Here is an 11456-nt window from a genome sequence, read left to right as displayed (position 1 = left end):
AACAATACATCAAGTCAAATCATGAGCATCGTGTTGGGTTTATGCTCAAAAATGAAGCAAATTCCGTTTCATCGTTTTCTTTGGCACAATTATGTAGAAACAATAAAAAAATGGGAGGAGGGAACCATAGAAGCAAAAGCAAAGGCAACAACAACAACAGCATATTTGCATACAAATGGGAGATTGTGAGTGTAAACCCTGTCAAAAAATTTCTACATCAAAACGACATGTTCACAATCCTCAAGTTACGGACAGGATATTTCCCTTTTCTATGCTTAATATATCGAGGCAAGCGTTTTTGAACAAAGATATCAAGAGTTATTTTTAGACGCAGGGCAAAACGATCATCAGAAAATTATGTCTTAGGAGCATATCCTCAGATTATTTGTGGCATGAACTAAAAAATAGCACTTTTTATCAATGTTTCATCTCTTCTAGGAACAACGGCAGGACGTTCAAAACGTCATGCGGCTCAGACATCCATTTCCAAACTGCGAAGTCATTGTAGTCTGTATTAAACTCTCTTAGCGGTTCCATGAGAGAAGCGGCGAGGCTCCACTTTCTTATGAGTTGTCTTTGCCGGCGGGCACTGTAGAACAACATTTCTTCAGTCTTACTTATTTACCTTTTGTCCTTTTGAATGATAGTCGATAAAAGAAAAGTAAGGGTTGAAAAAAAAAGAAATAAAAGATCTCCTTTCGGCTCCTAGCGACACTCAACCGATTACGAAGGGCTCGGTGGAGGGAGGAAATCTTTCATCCATTACTGGTCATTGGACTCTAATATACTACTCCGCCCAATCGCATCTTGATTTGTGTCCATAATTTGATGAACTATAAACTGGACAGATTTTTGCGAAATAGTTGATGATACCAGAATAAGTTCGAAACGTTTGGCCTCTCGGTACAGGTAAGTCTGCGAAAAATAAAACTTCCCCATGGCCTAGTTTGTCCAAGATCTTGAGGCTCCTAGTTTTAGGACTAAATCACGGCGAAACCAAAAGGATGATACTTCAGAGTTTAGAACAAAGACCACATCAGAAACAAACTTTAATACAAATAAACATTGACTACAATATTCCTATCTTACATCTTAGCCGATGGTAAGGCGACACTACTGCGTTGAATCAATCTACACGGAGAGAGATACCACAACATTTTAAATTGTAGGAGTAGTTTGAATTTTAAACATTTCAGCAAATTACGCAAACAACAGGCACTACATGTATTAAAACATCAACTGTAACCCGATAACTTTCGAAATAGAGTCTATTTTCATTTTCCTCCACTATTTTACCAAGCGCCAAAAGGACACAAGGATGAATCAGTTCAGGCATTTACGAAAACGTGGCATTTAAATGTACCATTGCTCTGATTGACAAGGGACTGTAACAGCTAGAAAATTCTGATTTCGATGATCGATTAATAATGCCGATAATTGTTCGAATCTTTTTAGTCATTTCAAGTCTAAAGCAATGAAGTTCTAGGGAGGGACCGGCCAGGAATGATGGCGTTCGAGTGACCTAACACCTTGCTGTATCTATTGCATAAAAGCCAAGTGGCAATAAGCAAAATTCAGTGACAAATATGACTTTTTTGGGCAAATATTTTACAAATTTGATTAATGAAGCTGGGGACGTGACTAACATTTTAGGAGAAAAACCGTTTTAAATATGCCTGTATGCTGAAGTCTAAGAAATTAAGGATTTGGAGATCCTACATTTCTCTTAAGTAATGTAAAGGCGTTAGTTACTGTATATTGAGCGCTTTTTTTTTTGGCGGAACTGTTTGTCTGACTTTTTTTTCGGACTGAATAGGATGTCATCAAGGTAAACCAAACGTGATGTACGGACTTTATTAGTACGTCAAAATTTGGTTTTATTGCACCAATATGTACCCCATGGCTTTGATACTCTTTTGTCCATTATCTAAACCAATATGGCGTGCCTCGTTTCCGCAAGATCTACGTTTTTATGTTGACTTCCTGTACCAAATCCAATCAAAGAGTTACACGAATAGCAGTCGTTCTGGTCATTGCTAATGATACCAATTCTGACTTTAGAACGATCTCTCCGACCACTAAAGACATTGAATCCTTCCCTGTTACAATTGTGCTGTAAAGAGGCGTTGCTGCCAATCAACGCTTTCCACTCGTCACGACCCAGTGAGGTGTTGCGGTATTGGTCATCAGCGATTAGTGAGTGCAGAGAGTCAGCCAGCCTATGATGACAATGAACTTGTGGTGTTGTTGATCTTCATTCCAAGACAGATCTTAGAGAAGGAGGTGTTCCAGTAGGTAGGTAGCTTTGATTCTTGTTCGTCAAACCCAGTCTCTCCGCCGAAGAGGTTGACTTTATCGTGATTTTTCCAATAATGAGCGTCATAATGGAAGGTGGTCTGAAATAGAGGAGCAAAATTTTTTGTATTTCCTCCAAATTGATGGATATTTGCTGTCGACATCCTGTCGTATATCTGTATTTATTGATTTCGTACTGATTTGTTTTACCGTTGAATTGCCCTCAGCGTTTACGACACCGTGTCGTGAAGACTAACGTCAATCTTTTTTCCAACTCGGACTCAGTGCACGAATATTTGCGAGGAGTCTTGTGTGTTTTCATTCGCACACAATCAAAACTCGTTGAAACAATAATCGTTTGTGAAGTGAATGAAGGATGATAGACTGGTAGGAGGATAAATTCTTAAAAGAATTTCGGATCTCTTTGTGTATGTATGTATGTATATATATATATGTATATATATATATATATATATATATATATATGTATTATATATATATATATATATATTATATATATATAAAGAAACTGTAAACTTCCGTGTCGAATGAAGATACTAAAACCAATGATAAGCATTGATGCATGTGCTGCGGGATTGAACCCTCAGTTCACATCTCTCCGTTTTACATGAGAAATGTTATGGTCATGAGAAAGAACAACGAGCGATTTTTTATTTCGAAATATAAACCAGTTCTTAATGACTTGAAATTACGCTAATTGCTCGCGCGCGCTTCGAATTATAATAGCCATTATATTGTTAATGTGATTACAATTAGATCAGTGACGTAACAAGTCAATAAACACATTTTGCTATGCTTGAAGAGCCGCAACAGCGGTGAAACGCGTAGCGCAAAAGCAAAGTAAAAGTTAAAAGAAGACTTTTGTTTTTCATTGATTTTAGTATATATATATATATATATATATATATATGTATATATATATACACATATTGGTGTTTCATTGTGTCACGATAAAAATAACCTCCCTTAAGACTCTGTAATATCCCTATGATCCATAGTCCCTCCTCATTAGCAAGTTTATGGCACTAAATGTTCTATAGTCTTCCAAGAATCCTCATTTACTATCCACCTCCTCCTCGCTGTTCAGGGGGATGAGCAATGACAACTCTTTAAATCATGTTGATATCTACAAATTCCTTAAATAGTCTGAAACTTTAACTCAGATAAGATATGTTCTTTGTTCTAAACAGTTTGTAACCGAAATATGATCTCAATGGTTTGTAGTTCTAAACTAGCTATTATATGATACTAGAGACAAATATGTAAGGGTATATTTACACATTCTTTTTCATTCTTTTTCAATAGTCACTACGCAAAAAGTCTTGAAATTTACGTTGAACGAAGTCTTTTCTTCATGTATTACCTTCTCGATGAAAAACAAAAGGCATACATAAGTAACATGCACGTTTTTAACTCGCAACGTTTTGAAAGAGAGCGGGTTTATATACGAGATGAATTATTTAACAAAAGTATGCACCTTTCTGCCGTCAATCTTCATGACTGGCGTCCATCCTCCATCTCCACACCCAAAATTTCCCATGTGACAGAAAACGGACAATGGTTGGGAGTCAACAAGAAGGGTAACCACACCACTCACATTGGATCTTTTGGATCCAAATAAAAAAAAAAATAAATAAACTTTTAAAGAAAACAGTGATGGTGACGTAAAACTTGAGCTTATAAAAATGATTATCATAGCTACAATGGTGGCAATGATAATAATAATAAAGGGAAAGAAACTAGGGGATGATAATAATGAATCAACAAGTAAGTAATTGAAAAGTTGATCCTTCAGAAGTTAACAACTATGGAATATAAACAACAGCGTCATAGCAACTATTCTTGGTTTTGGCTAGAATTAAACAGGTGTCCGAGTGCAAAGGATATTTTTTCACTTCATCTGTGACGACAGTAATGAAATCCACTGAAATGAATCAAGGTTTGAAAGAGGACTTTCTTTGCCTATGGAATGTGGAAAATTTGGAAATTGGGTACATTTAATGCCGTGATGGGCTTTAAATAATTGCGGGCAAGCGGGATATTTGATGTACTATGAAAATAATATCGAGAATCAGTTGTACTTAAATGACATAAATTTATTTACACGAGGAAGCTCCTAGAAGAAGATAAAAAAAGCCTTTTATCAGAAGAAATTTTGAATTTGTGTTAGCTACATCTTAATCCATTAGTGGGATTAGTAGTAACTATATTGCCTGCAATCTAACTGATTGGCTGAAGACTTTTATTACATTCCAAGCTCTGTTTTTTGGCTAAAGAGTTCTCAGTTTTCATTTACTTTGTTTGGCAGCATGTATGTTTTCTTCAAATACATCATGATAACAAACAGCGCCGGAAGAGGATCGATTGTTGTTATCTTAAAAAGGTAATAGATATTTTTATCCAGTATTCAAAGTTTCTACCTTATTAAAGGCTTACCAAGTTTATTACCAGTTGTGTTTGAAAAATAATTCATTCGAAAAATATCAAAGACCCATGATTGGGCATTTAGTTTCAAATCTGGCTGATAATATTAACAGTATAAGCCGCAGCAAATGCCAGCTCGTATTTTGTGATTTTGGAAGAAGATAAATTTCAAACGCTTAAGAATCATCGATGGATTTGTTTCAGAGGCACTTGCCAATTAAAAAAAAGGAGATGAAGAAAAGCTTTAAGCTAATAAGCAATTACTAGATGAGGTTGAGTAAGATATCTTAAATTATCAAAACTGAGATCTGAGTTGTCTTCTGAAGCCAAAGGATGAGGGAAATCACACAGACACAAAGACAAGGTTTAATGAATAGCAATTTCATGCAAAATCGAATTCAATAATTTTCTCATTACATAGATTTTCAAAAACCTGAGTTAGCAAACGTTTTTAAACACTACACGGAAGAGGAAATTAGAAACTAAAAGAATTTTGAACTAGAAATGATAACTGCAATGTCTGCCGTGGATATTGGGTTATCGTGTCAAGTGCACACGCCATTGTATACCGACTGAATGCTCTCAACCAATCAGATTTTTCTTTGATTAAAGGGAAATGTTAATTTATTTTATCTATATTTAATTAATCATTTGGAAACTATATTGATTGCAGTGTGACTAATTGACCGAAGAATTTATCATTTGCCAAGCTTTTCCAAGCTCTGCTTTGTAGCTGAAAACAGTTCTCAGTTTCTTTCACTTTGTTTGGCAGCACGTATGTTTGCTTTATAGAACAATAAACAATGGGGCTTAGAGATTAAGTAGAATTTGACTCGAAATGATAACTGCAATATCCGCTGCGGACATTGTGTTATCATGTCAACTGTACACGCTGTTCTATATTGATTAAATGCCCCCAACCAATCAGATTTTTGATAATAAATTAATGTATAATATACTAATAGTGGTTTACTTGCACCTCTGGTAGCCTTAAATAATATTATAATGGTAAAAAGATTCTTAAAATTGCGTTGCAATGTTTGCTTTGTAATACCTATTAGTTTCCATCTAGTGTATAGGGGAACCAATGCTCAATAGAAGAACAGTGCTATCGCTAATGTATAAAGATTCTTTTTGGACTTTCATCAACCGATTTTTCTTCTATATTTGACCCCAACGTTTACCTTTACATTCTCGTCCATTTCAGTGAGTCCATGTTTACAGGTACAACTGTATGACCCTTTGGTGTTATTGCAAAAATGCATGAGGACTGCAGGTGTTGTAAAGTGCCAAGACACTCGTTGATATCTCCAAAATAAAACGATAAAAAGAATAGAAAAAAATAGACAGACAAATAGATGAACAATTTAAAAAATAGCAGCAGATATAATTGCAAGACGCTTTGTTGTTTGTTCTGTGCTATTTGGTTTTTCAATCAGAAGGCAGAGGTTTTTGTTTTTGTTTTTTTTATGTCTATGGATGTAGTACTGCTGTATTGGTATTTCACTCTTTATCAGAAAAGTTCGAAATTATAAAATACTCCTTTGCTCAATATTCTCAAAAATAACGCTCACCCTCGCATTCTCTTCCACTCCCAAGGAATCCAGGTTTACAGGTACAGTTGTAAGACCCCTTGGTATTGTTGCAATAGGCATCAGGGCTGCAAGCGTGTGACCCTCCGACACACTCATCGATGTCTATAGAATATAGCCAACAAACAATTGACGAAAATATATAAATGACTGGAAGGTCAGCAACATTACTTGATATTCATATTTGATTTGTACAGCTTTAATGTTTGTTGTTGAGACATCAAACAGGTTTCTGTAGCCATAGGACAGTCTGTACAACAACCAAGGATGAATGAAACTAAGAAAAAGTGATGAGTAGATTGATTTCATTTGGTGAAAAAACACTTTGATGATCAAGAAGAATGTCATTGTGATTTCGTCCATATATTTCCCTGTCGCGTTCACTTTCACTTTACATTTCGTGCTGAGAGAATCGAGATGTATGTTATCATCCCTTTTGTGGGTAATTTGCAAATGTAACTTTTTTTTTCCTCACATAAATGCTAATGAATGCAACGCCTACCTTTACATTCTCGTCCATTTCCCGTGAATCCATGTTTGCATGTGCAATTGCATGAACCTTTGGTATTGGTGCAGAACGAATCAGAGCTGAATTTTTGTAGCCCGCGAACACATTCGTTGACGTCTGAATTAAAAAAAAAACAACAAATAAATGAAAACAAAATTATCGTACCAAAAAAAACTAAAGCATCAACAACTTTAAAACAACAATCACTTGGGTAGGCCTCCTTCTCATATTGTTCTTAATGTGCTAAGCGTTGTTTCCGTTCTACTTATGACCACAACACGTCATTTTTGGTTTGCATCGAGTGAAAAAATGTAATGAAAATGAATCGACTAACAGCCACCTTGTCAGTCTCATGTAGTATTCTTTTAATCCGGCTATAATTGCTTGTGGTTTATGTATTTTTCTATTGTTCCTTTCCCCTTTCAGTGCAGCGCAGAAGATATGTGAACACGAATATGGAGAAAGGAGATGACGAGAAAAAATGAAGAAAAACAACTATTGCCATTGAGTTGTAGTGGTGAAGGAACCGCAATAAAGACCTCTTGTCCTTCGGTTTTTACTGACTAGTAAGAACGGTTTCAACCACATAAGGACAGAAAAAAGCTCTTTCATTCGTTGAGACCTAATTTACAAGTAGTGCGGTAAAGTTTTTCCTCGTTGTTGTTAAACTGAAGGTCTCAAAATATCAACGTAAAAGTTGTGTTTACCTCTTTCGCAAATCGGACCCTCAAATCCAGCCGGTACACAGACACCGATAACCTTTCTTAGTAAATCCGCTTTGACAAGTAGCATTGTTCTTACAAGGATTTTGAACACAGTTGCTCTGACAGAAGAAACAAACCGTTGTCAATTTCATTGTCATTATCATCCTTACAATCGTTTTCATCATCTAATAGTCAACTGCACCGCTACCATCATCAATATTTCCGTGGTATTCTTGTCATCATAGTTGTCCTCCTATTTCTATGTTTCTCCAATAACTTTAAAATGCTTTGTCTTTGAGGAGATCTTGGTAAAAAGCACAGACACAATATTACTGCTAATGTCTTGAAATAGTGAAAAACAACTCAAGTTCGTAACTGAAAGTGATATGATATAAGAGTTTAAAAAGAAAAAACAAAATACACCAATCTGACTTTCAAATTTAAAGTAATATTTACCTCAGCTGCGTGATAAGAATACATTGCTTGTTCTATCAACTTTTCTTCGTGTCCTTCATGAGTAGCATTGTTCAGTTCACATCTATAGTTTCCATTTCCATCTGCCTGTGTATAAAGATTAATGCTGGACGCAGTAGGGCTCCATGTAACACAAGTTTTCACAGAACCTAGAAACTGTTATTTCTACGGTGCGAATTGTTGTGGTTTACGAGGCGTTTCCCCTTAAATGCCTTCTCAGGTCCAAACTCCAAATTACGACATTGGTCCGCGATGCAGACACCTTTGAAATGGAAATAATAATACATCAAATGCAACGTATTGCTTATGCTGATATGTTGAGGAATTACGGAAAACTTGGTAGGTGATATTTCACTGTCAGTTGTGTTAGACTTGAATTTTTTCTTCGTCTATTTTATTTCTATCTTGCAGAAAGTGTTACAAGAAAAGGGATATTACAAACCCTCGGCCATGTTTCGGGTGTTATTATGAGAGTAGGTAAACACGTACACGGCAATTCTCTATTGTTCTTAATTAAATTGAAAATTATCTCATTCTGTTTCGCTTCTTTGAGGGCTTGTATTAAAGGCACGTATCTTCGGAAAGACGACAATCTCTGGACAGCTTGGGTCAGTGGAGGAATACGACTATGGGGGTTCAAATTCCTCGGCAGAAGTTCTGACATCGATTTTGTAATCGTCTGTGCTTCGCTTTGTAGAATTCTTACTTAATTACAGTATTGTGCAAAAGTAATGCAAACGGAATTCGGCGAATTTGGTTATTTGTTCTGACGATCTTTCGTCGAAAGTTCGAAGCCTATTAGGCGATGTTTCGTTTGAGCGGGAGGAAAGCTTTTTCGTTGAATTTTCGCCACGACGCGAAAATTCTGCGCCGGAAAAGTGTCTTTCGATCATTAGTGTTAGAAACTTCGCTTCAAACTGACAATAGCCTTCCACGAGTGATCAAGTTTGTATATTATGCAACAAAAAATATGTTTTAAACGTATTTCCAACCTTTTGGACAGACAGAGACATTTAATAATTGAGACTAAACACAGTAGACAAAAGGACTAAACATCAAAAAGTTATCACGTCCGACAGACTCTGGGCTCGATCTGTGGATGACAACGAAAATCGGGCAAATTGTACCGAGCGTTCGCGTCTTACGGTAATTCCGACCATGATACATGTACTTAGCTGAAATTATCTCCCTGACGAATCCAGATATTTTGCACATCAACTCCAGCTTCCTGATGTTTAAACAAGCCTAAGCCATGATGATTTTAGAGATATGAAATTCATATATTTGCACTGCGGTGAAGAAATGAACTTAGGAGATCCTCGCAGCTAGGAACACTACTGGAACGAGCAGTTGAAAATAGGAAGTAATTAGTGTTAACAACTGGGTTGAAAACGTAAATTAGCCACCATAAAGGGTAAAAAAGCCGACGTTTCGAGCGTTAGCCCTTCGTCAGAGCGATTAGAGGAATTGTGGGTTGTGTGTGGATTTATATGCAGAAAGTGAGGCTACGCCATTGGTGGGAATATGGTGACGAGAAAACAGGAATAAATTAGTTGAATGAAAAGCGCTCCTTGATTCCGTGGGGATTAAGGGTGCCGATTTGGAATGTAAATTTTTGTTCTAGTGTTTTACGGCTTTCCGAACTGCCTAGATGTAAGGAAAGGCCGCAAACTGCCATATGCTGTTTAGAATGATTAGGAAGATTAAAGTGTCTAGCAACTGGTTTGGATGCGTCCTTGTCATTTCTTTCCACATCGCGAAGGTGTTCTCGGAATCGGTCACCCAGTCGTCTTCCTGTTTCGCCGATTATAACTTATTGCAATAAGTGCAAGTTATGCAGTAAATAACATTGGCGGAGGTTCACGTAAAGTGATCAATGATCTTAATGGATCTTTTAGGTCCCGATATTTTCTCTACGTTGTGAATAAAAGGACAAGTTTTGCATCGTGAGCGAGCGCATTTAAAAGTTCCAGATTGGTCATTGGTTTGAAATGAACTCCTGACTAAAAAGTTGCTTATGTTTTTGTCACGTTTGAATGAAATAAGTGGGGGTTGCGAAAAGATAGTGCCAGTCTCTGAATCGTTTTGGAGTAATTTAAGATTTTTAAGAATGATAGATTTAACTGCGTGGTCGTGAGGGTGAAATGTAAGAGTAAATGGAATGCGGTCAGTGTTTTCCTTCTCGGCCGTTTGTAGTGCTGCCTGTCGATCGATTTGTTGGGCACGGTGGTAGCCCGCTTGAACGACAGAAACAGGATAGCCACGTTTATCGAAAAACTGGCACATTGCCTCTGATTTTTCGGAAAAATCAGAGTCGTCACTGCATAAACGACGAAGTCTGAGAAACTGTGAAAAAGCTATGGAGTTCTTGACGTGTGATGGATGTAAGGATGAATACAACAAGTAACTATGTGAATCTGTAGGTTTGTAGTAAACACTAGTACATAAGCCGTTGCCTTCAATTGAAATTTTGATGTCTAGAAAAGCCAAAGAAGTGTCGGAAATTTCCCAGGTATATTTAAGAGCCGGATGAGAGGAGTTGACGGCGGTTATAAATTGAGTGAGGTCCTCTTTGGTAGAGGAGGTAGCGCCGATGCAATCGTCAATGTAGCGGCCGTAGAGTTCAGGTTTTTGGCCGTGGTATTGGCTAAAAAATTGATGTTCGATAAAAACTACAAGTAGATTGGCGTAGCTGGGTCCCATCTTCTTTTTCTCATTCGAATCAATATCGTCACCAAATTCAGTGCGCCCAAAATTATTTTTTCACGTAATATTATGAGAATCACAATCAGAGCCATGTACCAAAAACGTAACAAACTCACCGAAGAAATTCTACATTGCCGCTCTGAACTTTCCAAAATCTGTCCAGCTGTTTTAGTACAATCCATTCGTGCCAAAATTTTACCCTTTATGGTGGCTAATTTATGTTTTCAACCCAGTTGTTAACACTAATTTCCTCCTATTTTCAACTGCTCGTTTCAGTAGTGTTCCTAGCTAGCCTTTACACTGCGGTGAAGAAATGAAATCAAGAGATACTCGCAGCTACGAACACTACTGAAACGAGTAGTTGAAAATAGGACCTGAAACAAATCAGGCCTATACGGGATTTGAACCCATGACCTCTGCGATACCGGTGCAGCGCTGTACCAACTGAGCTAACAAGCCAACTGGGAGCTGAAATCTAAAATCATCATTCATCGCCTGGATGGTTTATTTGGACCCAACACATTATCCAGCTTTCAGTTGGCTTGTTAGCTCAGTTGGTAGAGCGCTGCACCGGTATCGCAGAGGTCATGGGTTCAAATCCCGTTCGGGCCTGTATTTTTTCAGGTCCTATTTTAACAACTCGTTTCAGTAGTGTTCTTAGCTGCGAGGATCTCTTAATTTCAAGCCTAAACCACCATATCCGATTCAGTGTTCGATCAGTTTACAACAACA

At 37.1% G+C, this 11456-nt stretch overlaps 1 pseudogene; it reads right to left on the bottom strand.

Moving 5' to 3' along the window:
* Positions 1–1877: 1877 nt before the first annotated feature.
* LOC136282527 (uncharacterized) lies at positions 1878–7632 on the bottom strand (annotated as a pseudogene).
* Between the last annotated feature and the right edge of the window lie 3824 nt (positions 7633–11456).

This window comes from Pocillopora verrucosa, chromosome 7 (assembly GCF_036669915.1).
Source record: "Pocillopora verrucosa isolate sample1 chromosome 7, ASM3666991v2, whole genome shotgun sequence".
Lineage (NCBI taxonomy): Eukaryota > Metazoa > Cnidaria > Anthozoa > Scleractinia > Pocilloporidae > Pocillopora > Pocillopora verrucosa.
The sequence above is the reverse complement of the archived record's forward strand: the minus strand, read 5'-3'. Positions and strand labels throughout refer to the sequence as shown.